General features: G+C 44.8%; 1 protein-coding gene across 4 annotated transcripts in view; it reads left to right on the top strand.

The window, feature by feature from the left end:
• Positions 1–17,016, top strand: part of LOC110518808 (FTS and Hook-interacting protein homolog) — a 77,130-nt gene that overhangs the window by 13,635 nt on the left and 46,479 nt on the right. The window lies entirely within an intron of this gene.

The raw sequence follows: 17,016 nt of genomic DNA, 5'->3' as shown, positions 1-17,016 counted from the left end.
AGATTAGATCCATAAGGGAGACTAGACATCTACCACCCCACTACCACTATCAGATTAGATCCATAAGGGAGACTAGACATCTACCACCCCACTACCACTATCAGATTAGATCCATAAGGGAGACTAGACATCTACCACCCCACTACCACTATCAGATTAGATCCATAAGGGAAACTAGACATCTACCACCCCACTACCACTATCAGATTAGATCCATAAGGGAGACTGGACATCTACCACCCCACTACCACTATCAGATTAGATCCATAAGGGAAACTAGACATCTACCACCCCACTACCACTATCAGATTAGATCCATAAGGGAGACTAGACATCTACCACCCCACTACCACTATCAGATTAGATCCATAAGGGAAACTAGACATCTACCACCCCACTACCACTATCAGATTAGATCCATAAGGGAGACTAGACATCTACCACCCCACTACCACTATCAGATTAGATCCATAAGGGAGACTAGACATCTACCACCCCACTACCACTATCAGATTAGATCCATAAGGGAGACTGGACATCTACCACCCCACTACCACTATCAGATTAGATCCATAAGGGAGACTAGACATCTACCACCCCACTACCACTATCAGATTAGATCCATAAGGGAAACTAGACATCTACCACCCTACAACCACTATCAGATTAGATCCATAAGGGAGACTAGACATCTACCACCCCACTACCACTATCAGATTAGATCCATAAGGGAAACTAGACATCTACCACCCCACTACCACTATCAGATTAGATCCATAAGGGAGACTAGACATCTACCACCCCACTACCACTATCAGATTAGATCCATAAGGGAGACTAGACATCTACCACCCCACTACCACTATCAGATTAGATCCATAAGGGAGACTGGACATCTACCACCCCACTACCACTATCAGATTAGATCCATAAGGGAGACTAGACATCTACCACCCCACTACCACTATCAGATTAGATCCATAAGGGAAACTAGACATCTACCACCCTACAACCACTATCAGATTAGATCCATAAGGGAAACTAGACATCTACCACCCCACTACCACTATCAGATTAGATCCATAAGGGAGACTAGACATCTACCACCCCACTACCACTATCAGATTAGATCCATAAGGGAGACTAGACATCTACCACCCCACTACCACTATCAGATTAGATCCATAAGGGAAACTAGACATCTACCACCCCACTACCACTATCAGATTAGATCCATAAGGGAAACTAGACATCTACCACCCCACTACCACTATCAGATTAGATCCATAAGGGAGACTGGACATCTAGTAGTGTAGCCTATTTTAAAACATTTATTTTTCCATGTATAGGCACACCCCATCTGTTTTAATAAAAACAACTATATGTACTGAGTTTGTCTGATGCTTTTAAGCACACTGTTTTGATCAAATAATTAAGACACACAAATGCCTTGAGGAAGCCAGAGATCAAGCCGGAGAGTTGAGCATTGCAGTCGTCTAATCTAGAAGTGACAAAAGCATGGATTATTTTCTGCATCATTTCTGGACAAAGTTTCAGATATTTGCGACGTTACGAAGATGGGGGGGGGGAGCTGTCCTTTTAAATATTCTTGACGTGTTCGTGAAAAGAGAGATCAGGGTCCAGGGTAACGTCGAGGTCCTTCACAGTTTTATTGGAGACGACTGTACAATCATCAAGATGTAATTGTCAGATCCTGTCAATCATTGTCATCAGACGATGCTATTGTAAAATCGTCATCATGAGCTGCCTGTTGGTACTCTTGTCACAAAGAACAACATTGGAACGTAACTGTTATTTTAAAAAGCTTTTGAACCGGTTGATAACGTTCTTTTTACGTTCTGGCCATTTTTTTTTCTCAGTCCCACAAAAACTCACTGCCCTCACTGTCACTCACTGCCCTCACTGCCCTCACTGCCACTCACTGTCACTCACTGTCACTCACTGCCCTCACTGCCCTCACTTTCACTCACTGCCCTCACTTTCACTCACTGCCCTCACTGTCCTCACTGTCCTCACTGTCCTCACTGTCACTCACTGTCACTCACTGTCACTCACTGCCCTCACTGTCACTCACTGCCCTCACTGTCACTCACTGCCCTCACTGCCCTCACTGTCACTCACTGCCCTCACTGTCACTCACTGTCACTCACTGCCCTCACTGCCCTCACTGTCACTCACTGTCACTCACTGCCCTCACTGCCCTCACTGCCCTCACTGTCACTCACTGTCACTCACTGTCACTCACTGTCACTCACTGCCCTCACTGTCACTCACTGCCCTCACTGCCCTCACTGTCACTCACTGCCCTCACTGTCACTCACTGCCCTCACTGTCACTCACTGTCACTCACTGCCCCCACTGCCCTCACTGCCCTCACTGTCACTCACTGTCACTCACTGCCCTCACTGCCCTCACTGTCACTCACTGCCCTCACTGTCACTCACTGCCCTCACTGTCACTCACTGCCCTCACTGCCCTCACTGCCCTCACTGTCACTCACTGCCCTCACTGTCACTCACTGCCCTCACTGTCACTCACTGCCCTCACTGTCACTCACTGTCACTCACTGCCCTCACTGCCCTCACTGTCACTCACTGTCACTCACTGCCCTCACTGTCACTCACTGCCCTCACTGTCACTCACTGCCCTCACTGTCACTCACTGTCACTCACTGCCCTCACTGTCACTCACTGCCCTCACTGTCACTCACTGCCCTCACTGTCACTCACTGTCACTCACTGTCACTCACTGTCACTCACTGTCACTCACTGTCACTCACTGCCACTCACTGCCCTCACTGTCACTCACTGCCCTCACTGTCACTCACTGTCACTCACTGTCACTCACTGCCCTCACTGTCACTCACTGCCCTCACTGTCACTCACTGTCACTCACTGCCCTCACTGTCACTCACTGTCACTCACTGCCCTCACTGTCACTCACTGCCCTCACTGCCCTCACTCTCACTCAAACTTATTCCAGTCTCTGCCTGCCAGCTGAAAATCTTTGTGTTTGTGTAGGCTACCTGCCCCTCCCCCCTAAGCAAAGAGTCTACTGTAGCCCCCCCCCCCCCTCCTAGGCGTGCAGTCTACTGTAGCCCCTCCCCCCCAGGTGTGCCTAGTCTACTGTAGCCCTCCCCCCCAGGTGTGCCTAGTCTACTGTAGCCCCTCCCCCCCAGGCCTGCCTAGTCTACTGTAGCCCCTCCCCCTAGGCCTGCCTAGTCTACTGTAGCCCCTCCCCCCTAGGCCTGCCTAGTCTACTGTAGCCCCTCCCCCCTAGGCCTGCCTAGTCTACCGTAGCCCCTTCCCCCCTAGGCCTGCCTAGTCTACTGTAGCCCCTCCCCCCCAGGTGTGCCTAGTCTACTGTAGCCCTCCCCCCCAGGTGTGCCTAGTCTACTGTAGCCCCCCCCCCAGGCCTTCCTAGTCTACTGTAGCCCCTCCCCCCTAGGCCTGCCTAGTCTACCGTAGCCCCTTCCCCCCTAGGCCTGCCTAGTCTACTGTAGCCCCCCCCCCAGGCCTTCCTAGTCTACTGTAGCCCCTCCCCCCTAGGCGTGCAGAGTCTACTGTAGCTACTGCCTTTACAGGACTGATTCAGAAATTAGGGAGTGGTTTAATTAGAGAACAGTTCTGAACTTGTTCAATGCTAGTTAAGGATACTACAGTTATCACGTTTCACATTGGATTGTTTACTTTATTTCTGGTGCCACTCTGCACACACACAAGCTTTCTTGTTAGCTAGCCCGTTAGCTAGCCCGTTAGCTAGCCCGTTAGCTAGCCCGTTAGCTAGCCCGTTAGCTAGCCCGTTAGCTAGCTCAGGTCTAGCTCTCTCAAACTCTAGGCGACATCATGTGTAATGCAATGGAACTGAGTCATGGCCAAGGGCTAGTTCTGGTCCAATGTTAGTTAAGCCAACTCTCTGAAGTTAAAAGACATTCAAAGTTCCTCTATAGAAGCTACTCCTCCGTAGGTATAATTTTGCAAATTCAAGTCATGCACGTCATAACAACAAGATGCCCAGCGCCTTATTACCCAGAGTTCTCCTCACCTGCAAAGTTTCAGTCACATATCGTACCCTACACTTGTTAAAAACATTTTTGAAAGCTATTGGGAAATAATTTTGGTTCCAACCCGAGGTTAATTTAGATATTATGCTCATAAGTGGTGACTCATCCTCCCACGCTCTTTCTCTCCTCTACTCTTTCACGTTGGTTCTCTCCTTCTCTTGCTCTCCCTCTCACATGCTTCAGCTCTCTCTTGTTTTCCCACTCTCCTGCTGTCTTTACTGTACTGACTTTATTGTCCCCATGGGGACAGTTTGTTGGTGTCATGTACACGTTTTAAAGTGGCGTTTTTTAAATAACCAAACAAGTTGACAATATAACTTTCATAACTGTTACATACCAATAAAAAGAGACAAGAGTCCTGTTCTTACTGAGTGGATAGGAACATTAGCCTGCTGGTCTTACTGAGTCTATAGGAACATTAGCCTGCTGGCCTTACTGAGTGGATAGGAACATTAGCCTGCTGGTCTTACTGAGTCTATAGGAACATTAGCCTGCTGGCCTTACTGAGTGGATAGGAACATTAGCCTGCTGGCCTTACTGGGTGGATAGGAACATTCGCCTGCTGGTCTTACTGGGTGGATAGGAACATTAGCCTGCTGGCCTTACTGAGTGGATAGGAACATTAGCCTGCTGGTCTTACTGGGTATATAGGAACATGAGCCTGCTGGCCTTACTGAGTCTATAGGAACATTAGCCTGCTGGCCTTACTGAGTCTATAGGAACATTAGCCTGCTGGCCTTACTGAGTCTATAGGAACATTCGCCTGCTGGTCTTACTGGGTGGATAGGAACATTAGCCTGCTGGTCTTACTGGGTATATAGGAACATGAGCCTGCTGGCCTTACTGAGTCTATAGGAACATTAGCCTGCTGGCCTTACTGAGTCTATAGGAACATTCGCCTGCTGGTCTTACTGGGTGGATAGGAACATTAGCCTGCTGGCCTTACTGAGTCTATAGGAACATTAGCCTGCTGGTCTTACTGGGTGGATAGGAACATTAGCCTGCTGGTCTTACTGGGTATATAGGAACATGAGCCTGCTGGCCTTACTGAGTCTATAGGAACATTAGCCTGCTGGCCTTACTGAGTCTATAGGAACATTCGCCTGCTGGTCTTACTGGGTGGATAGGAACATTAGCCTGCTGGCCTTACTGAGTCTATAGGAACATTAGCCTGCTGGCCTTACTGAGTCTATAGGAACATTAGCCTGCTGGCCTTACTGAGTCTATAGGAACATTAGCCTGCTGATCTTACTGAGTCGATAGGAACATTAGCCTGCTGGCCTTACTGAGTCTATAGGAACATTAGCCTGCTGATCTTACTGAGTCTATAGGAACATTAGCCTGCTGGCCTTACTGAGTGGATAGGAACATTAGCCTGCTGGTCTTACTGAGTCTATAGGAACATTAGCCTGCTGGTCTTACTGAGTCTATAGGAACATTAGCCTGCTGGCCTTACTGAGTGGATAGGAACATTAGCCTGCTGGCCTTACTGAGTGGATAGGAACATTAGCCTGCTGGCCTTACTGGGTGGATAGGAACATTAGCCTGCTGGCCTTACTGGGTCTATAGGAACATTAGCCTGCTGGCCTTACTGAGTCTATAGGAACATTAGCCTGCTGGCCTTACTGAGTCTATAGGAACATTAGCCTGCTGGCCTTACTGAGTCTATAGGAACATTAGCCTGCTGATCTTACTGAGTCGATAGGAACATTAGCCTGCTGGCCTTACTGAGTCTATAGGAACATTAGCCTGCTGATCTTACTGAGTCTATAGGAACATTAGCCTGCTGGCCTTACTGAGTGGATAGGAACATTAGCCTGCTGGTCTTACTGGGTGGATAGGAACATTAGATTGCTGGCCTTACTGAGTCTATAGGAACATTAGCCTGCTGGTCTTACTGAGTCTATAGGAACATTAGCCTGCTGGTCTTACTGGGTGGATAGGAACATTAGCCTGCTGGTCTTACTGGGTGGATAGGAACATTAGCCTGCTGGCCTTACTGGGTGGATAGGAACATTAGCCTGCTGGCCTTACTGGGTGGATAGGAACATTAGCCTGCTGGCCTTACTGGGTGGACAGGAACATTAGCCTGCTGGCCTTACTGGGTGGATAGGAACATTAGCCTGCTGGCCTTACTGGGTGGATAGGAACATTAGCCTGAGTTATTTAGGAGTGATATCACACCTGGCACAAGTGATTGTCTAGTTCTGTTTTTCCTGCTGAGGGTTGCCTTATACCTGCGCCCAGAGGGGAGTAGTTCAAAGTCCAGGTATAGGGGGTGGCTTGGGTCTAAAATGATTTTGTGAGCCTTTACAGAGGGCCCTGACCTTAAAGATCTCATCCAGGCCTGTCTGTTTGACTCCTAGTACCTTGCTTGCTGTGGTAATAATCCTTCTCAGCATATTTCTCTGGCTGGCAGTGGCATTGCCAAACAACATTGTACAATTAACATTAAAAGATCCCAGCTTTTTGAGAAAGTACAGTCTCTGTTGGCTCTTTTTTGTAGATTAGGTCTGTACATTTACTCCACTGAAGCTTATTGTCCAAGAGGACACCCAGGTATTTGTATTCCTCTACAATCTCTATGTTCTGACCTCTGATATATGTTACAGAGGCAGGTGTTGTACGCTTCCTGAAGTCTATGCACATCTCTTTGGTCTTGTCGGTATTGAGGACCAAGTGTGATTCCTCACAGCACTCTACAAAGTCATCTAGGACTCGGCCATGGTGTTCCTCGTCATCATGCAACAGGCTGATCAAGGCAGTGTCATCAGAGAACTTAACGAGGTGTCTGCCAGGATGGGAACTAGTACAACTATTAGTGTACAGGAGTGGGGACAAAACACATCCCTGAGGAGCGCCTATGTTTTGTATTGCGTATGTCTGACACGTGGGGACCCATTTTGACCTGCTCAGGAAGTCCCAACAGCTACAAAACCACCCCCCCCTCATCTAAAGAGAAGTCCCGAATGAGTCTTTGTGCCAGAATGTAAGGCTGGATTGTAATTAAAGGCAGAAGAAAAGTCAACAAACAGAACCCTGACATGGGATTCAACACCCTCTAGATGTCTGTAGACCATGTTGAGGAGAGTAAGAATGGCATCATCAACATCATCTCTCTCGGCCTCTCGCGCTCTCGCTCTCTCGGCCTCTCGCTCTCTCGGCCTCTCGCTCTCTCTGCCTCTCGCTCTCTCTCTCTCTGCCTCTCTCTCTCTCGGCCTCTCGCTCTCTCTCTCTCGGCCTCTCGCTCGCTCTCGGCCTCTCGCTCTCTCTCTCGGTCTGTCTCTGTTAGGCGCTGTAGGTGGCCGGAGTGTAGACTGTACAGCATTTGCTGTGGGTAGAAACAAACCGAACAGTCTCCTAATGAGGACAGAAAGTAATTGGAGGAACTCGCAAGGCAGAACATCCCAACTGACCTGCCTGCTGGAGAAGAACAACTCTACTCTGACCTGAAGCAGGACTAGCCTACACTCTAAAATGTGCTCTGTTGTTGTCAACTCAGACTCCTTCCATTCTGTACATAGAGTAGCGATAACCTAGTTTCTATGAGAGTACAAAGGGCCGGAGAAACGAACTCCCACACCAGCTAAAAGAAAGATGGCCTCAAGATTATTGTTTATAGTTCTGTCAGGGACCTAGGAGTGTAATAGCACAAATGTAACAGATACAGTGGAGTAACGTGTTTAATGTGTGGACATACTTGAAGGAAGTTTAAAAAACCTGGCACTTCCCACCTCCAGGCTCTATGCCTGTGGGCTGCTTTTCTGCTGAGATTGGCAAGAATAAAGGATCAATACCCCTCAGTCAGTCTACCCCTCTGTCAGTCTACCCCTGCAGGTGTACACTTCATTCTATTCCTCCTCCTCCTGTAGCCGCTTGGTACGCTCCTCCTCATGTAATTCTATTCCTCCTCCTGTAGTCGCTTGGTACGCTCCTCCTCACTTCATTCTATTCCTCCTCCTCCTGTAGTCGCTTGGTACCTTCCTCCTCACTTCATTCTATTCCTCCTCCTCCTCCTGTAGCCGCTTGGTACGCTCCTCCTCACTTCATTCTATTCCTCCTCCTCCTGTAGCCGCTTGGTACGCTCCTCCTCACTTCATTCTATTCCTCCTCCTCCTGTAGCCGCTTGGTACCCTCCTCCTCACTTCATTCTATTCCTCCTCCTCCTGTAGCCGCTTGGTACCCTCCTCCTCACTTCATTCTATTCCTCCTCCTGTAGCCGCTTGGTACCCTCCTCCTCACTTCATTCTATTCCTCCTCCTCCTGTAGCCGCTTGGTACGCTCCTCCTCATTTCATTCTATTCCTCCTCCTGTAGCCGCTTGGTACGCTCCTCCTCATTTAATTCTATTCCTCCTCCTCCTGTAGCTGCTTGGTACGCTCCTCCTCACTTCATTCTATTCCTCCTCCTGTAGTCGCTTGGTACCCTCCTCCTCACTTCATTCTATTCCTCCTCCTCCTGTAGCCGCTTGGTACGCTCCTCCTCACTTCATTCTATTCCTCCTCCTCCTGTAGCCGCTTGGTACCCTCCTCCTCACTTCATTCTATTCCTCCTCCTCCTGTAGCCGCTTGGTACCCTTCTCCTCACTTCATTCTATTCCTCCTCCTCCTGTAGCCGCTTGGTACGCTCCTCCTCATTTCATTCTATTCCTCCTCCTGTAGCCGCTTGGTACGCTCCTCCTCACTTCATTCTATTCGTCCTCCTCCTGTAGCCGCTTGGTACGCTCCTCCTCACTTCATTCTATTCCTCCTCCTCCTGTAGCCGCTTGGTACCCTCCTCCTCACTTCATTCTATTCCTCCTCCTCCTGTAGCCGCTTGGTACCCTCCTCCTCACTTCATTCTATTCCTCCTCCTCCTGTAGCCGCTTGGTACCCTCCTTCTCACTTCATTCTATTCCTCCTCCTCCTGTAGCCGCTTGGTACCACCCTCCTCACTTCATTTTATTCCTCCTCCTCCTATAGCCGCTTGGTACCCTCCGCCTCACTTCATTCTATTCCTCCTCCTCCTATAGCCGCTTGGTACCCTCCTCACTTCATTCTATTCCTCCTCATGCCAATCTCTACCTGCTAAAGCCTCTATCAATCCCTATGCTTGTTGTTTGTGGGTAGTAGTTATCAGGCCTCAAGTCATCCCAAGGCCCATCTCTACCCCACCCCCTAGAAAGCACCTCTCATCCCAAGGCCCATCTCTACCCCACCCCCTAGAGAGCACCTCTTATCCCAAGGCCCATCTCTACCCCACCCCCTAGAAAGCACCTCTCATCCCAAGGCCCATCTCTACCCCACCCCCAAGAAAGCACCTCTCATCCCAAGGCCCATCTACCCCACCCCCTAGAAAGCACCTCTCATCCCAAGGCCCATCTCTACCCCACCCCCTCGTGAAAGTCGTAGGCTTAAGGGCCTAATAGTTCATGTTTAGAAACAATGACCTTTTGACCTTGGCTTGGTCCCAAACCTCCGGGAGGAGAGGAAGAGAGAGAGTGCATTGGCGTTGAGTACCAAACTCTTGAGTCACATGTTTCCTAGTCGCACTCTGAAACAGAAGAGTGACCCTCGGCACAGACAACATTCCCTCTAACATTTCATAAGAGGTTTTTTAAATTACAGACGAAACCAAAAAAACATTCTAACTTCTGTTCACGGCGAGGCCACTCCCCGTTAGACCTTGTATGTGTTGGTGCTTTAATCTAGTCTACCATTTTACTGTATGTGTTGGTGCTTTAATCTACCATTTTACTGTATGTGTTGGTGCTTTAATCTACCATTTTACTGTATGTGTTGGTGCTTTAATCTAGTCTACCATTTTACTGTATGTGTTGGTGCTTTAATCTACCATTTTACTGTATGTGTTGGTGCTTTAATCTAGTCTACCATTTTACTGTATGTGTTGGTGCTTTAATCTACCATTTTACTGTATGTGTTGGTGCTTTAATCTAGTCTACCATTTTACTGTATGTGTTGGTGCTTTAATCTACTCTACCATTTTACTGTATGTGTTGGTGCTTTAATCTACCAATTTACTGTATGTGTTGGTGCTTTAATCTAGTCTACCAATTTACTGTAGGTGTTGGTGCTTTAATCTACCATTTTACTGTAGGTGTTGGTGCTTTAATCTACCAATTTACTGTAGGTGTTGGTGCTTTAATCTACCAATTTACTGTATGTGTTGGTGCTTTAATCTAGTCTACCAATTTACTGTAGGTGTTGGTGCTTTAATCTACCAATTTACTGTAGGTGTTGGTGCTTTAGTCTACCAATTTACTGTAGGTGTTGGTGCTTTAATCTAGTCTACCAATTTACTGTAGGTGTTGGTGCTTTAATCTACCAATTTACTGTAGGTGTTGGTGCTTTAATCTACCAATTTACTGTATGTGTTGGTGCTTTAATCTAGTCTACCATTTTACTGTATGTGTTGGTGCTTTAATCTATCCTACCATTTTACTGTATGTGTTGGTGCTTTAATCTACCATTTTACTGTATGTGTTGGTGCTTTAATCTAGTCTACCATTGTACTGTATGTGTTGGTGCTTTAATCTACCATTTTACTGTATGTGTTGGTGCTTTAATGTAGTCTACCATTTTACTGTATGTGTTGGTGCTTTAATCTAGTCTACCATTTTACTGTATGTGTTGGTGCTTTAATCTACCATTTTACTGTATGTGTTGGTGCTTTAATCTACCATTTTACTGTATGTGTTGGTGCTTTAATCTAGTCTACCATTTTACTGTATGTGTTGGTGCTTTAATCTACCATTTTACTGTAGGTGTTGGTGCTTTAATCTACCAATTTACTGTATGTGTTGGTGCTTTAATCTACTCTACCATTTTACTGTATGTGTTGGTGCTTTAATCTACCATTTTACTGTATGTGTTGGTGCTTTAATCTACCATTTTACTGTATGTGTTGGTGCTTTAATCTAGTCTACCATTTTACTGTATGTTTTGGTGCTTTAATCTACCATTTTACTGTAGGTGTTGGTGCTTTAATCTACCAATTTACTGTATGTGTTGGTGCTTTAATCTACTCTACCATTTTACTGTAGGTGTTGGTGCTTTAATCTACCATTTTACTGTATGTGTTGGTGCTTTAATCTACCATGTCACTGTATGTGTTGGTGCTTTAATCTAGTCTACCATTTTACTGTATGTGTTGGTGCTTTAATCTACCATTTTACTGTATGTGTTGGTGCTTTAATCTACCATTTTACTGTATGTGTTGGTGCTTTAATCTACCATTTTACTGTATGTGTTGGTGCTTTAATCTACCATTTTACTGTATGTATTTATTACCAATCTCCGTTGGATATTCATGATTTGCTTTACCCTCATTAATATGAATTATTTTTAAATTCATACTCTGTGCTTACTAATTATAAAATACATTAGCCATATACAAATTTTTACTAAATTAAAACATACTATATCGATAAAACTACCCCTTAGAGCTTTTACTATTGTTTTGGTCTCTTTTAACCCTTTCTGTGACATGGGTGTGTTATTTGAGATTGAACCATTTACATAAAAGCGTAATAAGGTCCACCTTTTTTTCTGCGTGTTTTAGACTGGAGCATAACATCCCACCGTCACCAACACTTCTTCTTCTTTTTTTCTGCGTGTTTTAGACTGGAGCATAACATCCCACCGTCACCACTTCTTCTTCTTCTTTTTTTCTGTGTTTTTTAGACTGGAGCATAACATCCCACCGTCACCACTTCTTCTTCTTTTTTTCTGCGTGTTTTAGACTGGAGCATAACATCCCACCGTCACCACTTCTTCTTCTTCTTCTTTTTTTCTGCGTGTTTTAGACTGGAGCATAACATACCACCGTCACCACTTCTTCTTCTTTTTTTCTGCGTGTTTTAGACTGGAGCATAACATCCCACCGTCACCACTTCTTCTTCTTCTTTTTTTCTGCGTGTTTTAGACTGGAGCATAACATCCCACCGTCACCACTTCTTCTTCTTCTTTTTTTCTGCGTGTTTTAGACTGGAGCATAACATCCCACCGTCACCACTTCTCCTTCTTTTTTTCTGCGTGTTTTAGACTGGAGCATAACATCCCACCGTCACCACTTCTTCTTCCTTTTTTCTGCGTGTTTTAGACTGGAGCATAACATCCCACCGTCACCACTTCTTCTTCTTCTTTTTTTCTGCGTGTTTTAGACTGGAGCATAACATACCACCGTCACCACTTCTTCTTCTTTTTTTCTGCGTGTTTTAGACTGGAGCATAACATCCCACCGTCACCACTTCTTCTTCTTCTTTTTTTCTGCGTGTTTTAGACTGGAGCATAACATCCCACCGTCACCACTTCTTCTTCTTCTTTTTTTCTGCGTGTTTTAGACTGGAGCATAACATACCACCGTCACCACTTCTTCTTCTTTTTTTCTGCGTGTTTTAGACTGGAGCATAACATCCCACCGTCACCACTTCTTCTTCTTCTTTTTTTCTGCGTGTTTTAGACTGGAGCATAACATCCCACCGTCACCACTTCTTCTTCTTCTTTTTTTCTGCGTGTTTTAGACTGGAGCATAACATACCACCGTCACCACTTCTTCTTCTTCTTTTTTTCTGCGTGTTTTAGACTGGAGCATAACATCCCACCGTCACCACTTCTTCTTCTTCTTTTTTTCTGCGTGTTTTAGACTGGAGCATAACATCCCACCGTCACCACTTCTTCTTCTTCTTTTTTTCTGCGTGTTTTAGACTGGAGCATAACATCCCACCGTCACCACTTCTTCTTCTTTTTTTCTGCGTGTTTTAGACTGGAGCATAACATCCCACCGTCACCACTTCTTCTTCTTCTTTTTTTCTGCGTGTTTTAGACTGGAGCATAACATACCACCGTCACCACTTCTTCTTCTTTTTTTCTGCGTGTTTTAGACTGGAGCATAACATCCCACCGTCACCACTTCTTCTTCTTCTTTTTTTCTGCGTGTTTTAGACTGGAGCATAACATCCCACCGTCACCACTTCTTCTTCTTCTTTTTTTCTGCGTGTTTTAGACTGGAGCATAACATACCACCGTCACCACTTCTTCTTCTTCTTTTTTTCTGCGTGTTTTAGACTGGAGCATAACATCCCACCGTCACCACTTCTTCTTCTTCTTTTTTTCTGCGTGTTTTAGACTGGAGCATAACATCCCACCGTCACCACCACTTCTTCTTCTTTTTTTCTGCGTGTTTTAGACTGGAGCATAACATCCCACCGTCACCACTTCTTCTTCTTTTTTTCTGCGTGTTTTAGACTGGAGCATAACATACCACCGTCACCACTTCTTCTTCTTCTTTTTTTCTGCGTGTTTTAGACTGGAGCATAACATCCCACCGTCACCACTTCTTCTTCTTTTTTTCTGCGTGTTTTAGACTGGAGCATAACATCCCACCGTCACCACTTCTTCTTCTTCTTTTTTTCTGCGTGTTTTAGACTGGAGCATAACATCCCACCGTCACCACTTCTTCTTCTTTTTTTCTGCGTGTTTTAGACTGGAGCATAACATCCCACCGTCACCACTTCTTCTTCTTCTTTTTTTCTGCGTGTTTTAGACTGGAGCATAACATACCACCGTCACCACTTCTTCTTCTTTTTTTCTGCGTGTTTTAGACTGGAGCATAACATACCACCGTCACCACTTCTTCTTCTTTTCTGCGTGTTTTAGACTGGAGCATAACATCCCACCGTCACCACTTCTTCTTCTTCTTTTTTTCTGCGTGTTTTAGACTGGAGCATAACATCCCACCGTCACCACTTCTTCTTCTTCTTTTTTTCTGCGTGTTTTAGACTGGAGCATAACATCCCACCGTCACCACTTCTTCTTCTTATTTTTTTCTGCGTGTTTTAGACTGGAGCATAACATCCCACCGTCACCACTTCTTCTTCTTCTTTTTTTTAAACGCGTCCTTTCTCTGGAAATGCCGGAAACTTCCTGTTGACAACCTTTTTTTTTTATGCCAACTTTTAAACTCCTCTTCTGCTTGCTCACGCATTTGCTTCTCTGCCCTTGCCCACCGGTCAGTGGATTGGAAGACAGGAAGAGACATCACCACTCTGTCCTCGACCCCACCTTTGTGTTTACTAAATCTACCTCTTTGTGTAGATGGTTGAATGTATACTGTAGGTTCGATGAACTGTATAGATAATGGTAAAATATTAAATAAAGGTAAAATAAATAAAAAAATAGAGATAGATATGTAAAGTGGGGCAAAAAAGTATTTAGTCAGCCACCAATTGCGCAAGTTCTCCCACTTAAAAAAGATGAGAGGCCTGTAATTTTCATCATAGGTACACTTCAACTATGACAGACAAAATTAGGAGAAAAAAATCCAGAAAATCACATTGTAGGATTTGTTATGAATTTATTTGCAAGTTATGGTGATAGATAGAAATAGAGAGAGATATTGATATGTATATATTAGTCACCACATCTACATAAATACTTATTTTCCACCATAATTTTCAAATAAATTCAATTTTTTTTATTTTTCCTTTATTTAACTAGGCAAGTCAGTTAAGAACAAATTCTTATTTTCAATGACGGCCTAGGGTTAACTGCCTGTTCAGGGGCAGAACGCCAGATTTGTACCTTGTCAGCTCGGGGGTTTGAACTTGCAACCTTCCGGTTACTAGTCCAACGCTCTAACCACTAGGCTACCCTGCCGCCCCAATGTGATTTTCGGGATTTTTTGTTGAAGTGTACCTACGATGAAAATTACAGGCCTCTCATCTTTTTTAAGTGGGAGAACTTGCGCAATTGGTGGCTGACTAAATACTTTTTTGCCCCACTTTACAAGTGTTATACATTGGCTTAAAGATTAACTTCTTGTTAATCCAACCGCTGTGTCAGATTTCAAAATTACTTTACGGCGAAAGCATATCATGCGATTATCTGGGAACGGCGCCCAGCAGACAAATCATTACAAACAGTAACCAGCCAATTAGAGGAGTAACAAAAGTCAGAAATTGCGATAAAATATATCACTTACCTTTGATGATCTTCATATGATTGCACTCCCAAGACTCCATGTTACACAATAAATGTTTGTTTTGTTTGAGAATGTCCCTCTTTATATTCAAAAACCTCCGTTTTGTTCAGTAATCCATTGGAACAAAGCGCGGTCACAACAGACAGACGAAAAATCAAAAAAGTATCATAAAATTTGGTAAAAACATGTCAAACAATGTTTATAATCAATCCTCAGGTTGTTTTTGTCATAAATAATCGATCATATTTCACCCGGACAATACCTTCGTCATTGGAAAGGGAAAACAAGAAAGGCACGGTCCCGGTCACGCGCAGGACTCATGTCTGGAAATGTCCAATGTCCTCTCATTGAAAGTGGTGTTTCGCCCTCATTTTTCAGAGTAAATGCCTAAAGACTGGCCACATGTAGTGGAAGCCATAGGGATCGTGAACTGCATCTTAAGTATTTGTATGGTGGATAGGCTTTCAATGAAAAAACAGGCATTTCAAAATAATAGCACTTCCTGGGTGAATTTTCCTCAGGTTTTCGCCTGCCATATCAGTTCTGTTATACTCACAGACATTATTTTAACAGTTTTTGAAAATGTAGAGTCTTTTCTCTCTTTCCAAATCTACCAATTATATGCATATCCTAGCTTCTGGACCTGAGTAGCAGGCAGTTAACTTTGGGCACGCTTTTCATCCAAAATGCTGAATGCTGCCCCCTACCCTAGTGAAGTTAACAAACTATTGTTTTGGCAAGTCTGTTAGGACATCTACTTTGTGTATGACACAAGTACATTTTCCAACAATTGTTTACAAACAGATTATTTCACTTATTTACCATATCACAATTCCAGTGGGTCAGAAGTTTACATACACTAAGTTGACTGCCTTTAAACAGCTTGGAAAATTCCAGAAAATGATGTTGTGGCTTGAGAAGCTTCTGATAGACTAATTTTCATCATTTGAGTCCATTGGAGGGAACCTGCGGATGTATTTCAGGGCCTACCTTCAAACTCAGTGCCTCTCTGCTTGAAATCATGGGAAAATCAAAAGAAATCACCTCAGAAATAAAATTGTAGGCCTCCACAAGTCTGGTTCATCCTTGGGAGCAATTTTCAAATGCCTGAAGGTACCACGTTCATCTGTACAAACAATAGTATGCAAGTACAAACACCATTGGACCACACAGCCATCATACCGCTCTGGAAGGAAATGCATTCTGTCTCCTAGAGATGAATGTACTTTGGTGTGAAACGGGCAAATCAATCCCAGAACAACAGCAAAGGACCTTGTGAAGATGCTGGAGGAAACGGGTACAAAAGTATCTATTTCCACAGTAAAACAAGTCCTATATTGACATAACCTGAAAGGCCGCTCAGCAAGGAAAAAGCCACTGCTCCAATACCGGCATAAAAAAGCCAGACTACAGTTTGCAACTGCACATGGGGACAAAGATCATACTTTTTGGAGAAATGTCCTTTAGTCTGATGAAACAAAAATAGACCTGTTTGGCCATAATGACCATCGTTATGTTTGGAGGAAAAAGGGGGAGGCTTGCAAGCCGAAGAACACCATCCCAACCGTGAAGCACGGGGGTGGCAGCATCATGTTGTGGGGGTGCTTTGCTGCAGGAGGGACTGGTGCACTTCGCAAAATAGATGGCATCATGAGGCAGGAAATTATGTGGATATATTGAAGCAACATCTCAAGACACCAGTCAGGAATTTAAAACTTGGTCGCAAATGGGTCTTCCAAATGGACAATTACCCCAAGAATACTTCCAAAGTTGTGGCAAAATTGCCTAAGGACAACAAAGTCAAGGTATTGCAGTGGCCATCCCAAAGCCCTGACCTCAATCCTATAGAACATTTGTGGGCAGAACTGAAAACACGTGTGTGTGAGCAAGGAGGCCTACAAACCTGACTCAGTTACACCAGCTCTGCCAGGAGGAATGGGCCAAAATTCACCC

The sequence above is a fragment of the Oncorhynchus mykiss genome, chromosome 3 (assembly GCF_013265735.2).
Source record: "Oncorhynchus mykiss isolate Arlee chromosome 3, USDA_OmykA_1.1, whole genome shotgun sequence".
In the NCBI taxonomy this organism is placed as follows: Eukaryota; Metazoa; Chordata; class Actinopteri; order Salmoniformes; family Salmonidae; genus Oncorhynchus; species Oncorhynchus mykiss.
This window is presented reverse-complemented; position numbering and strand designations above follow the sequence as displayed.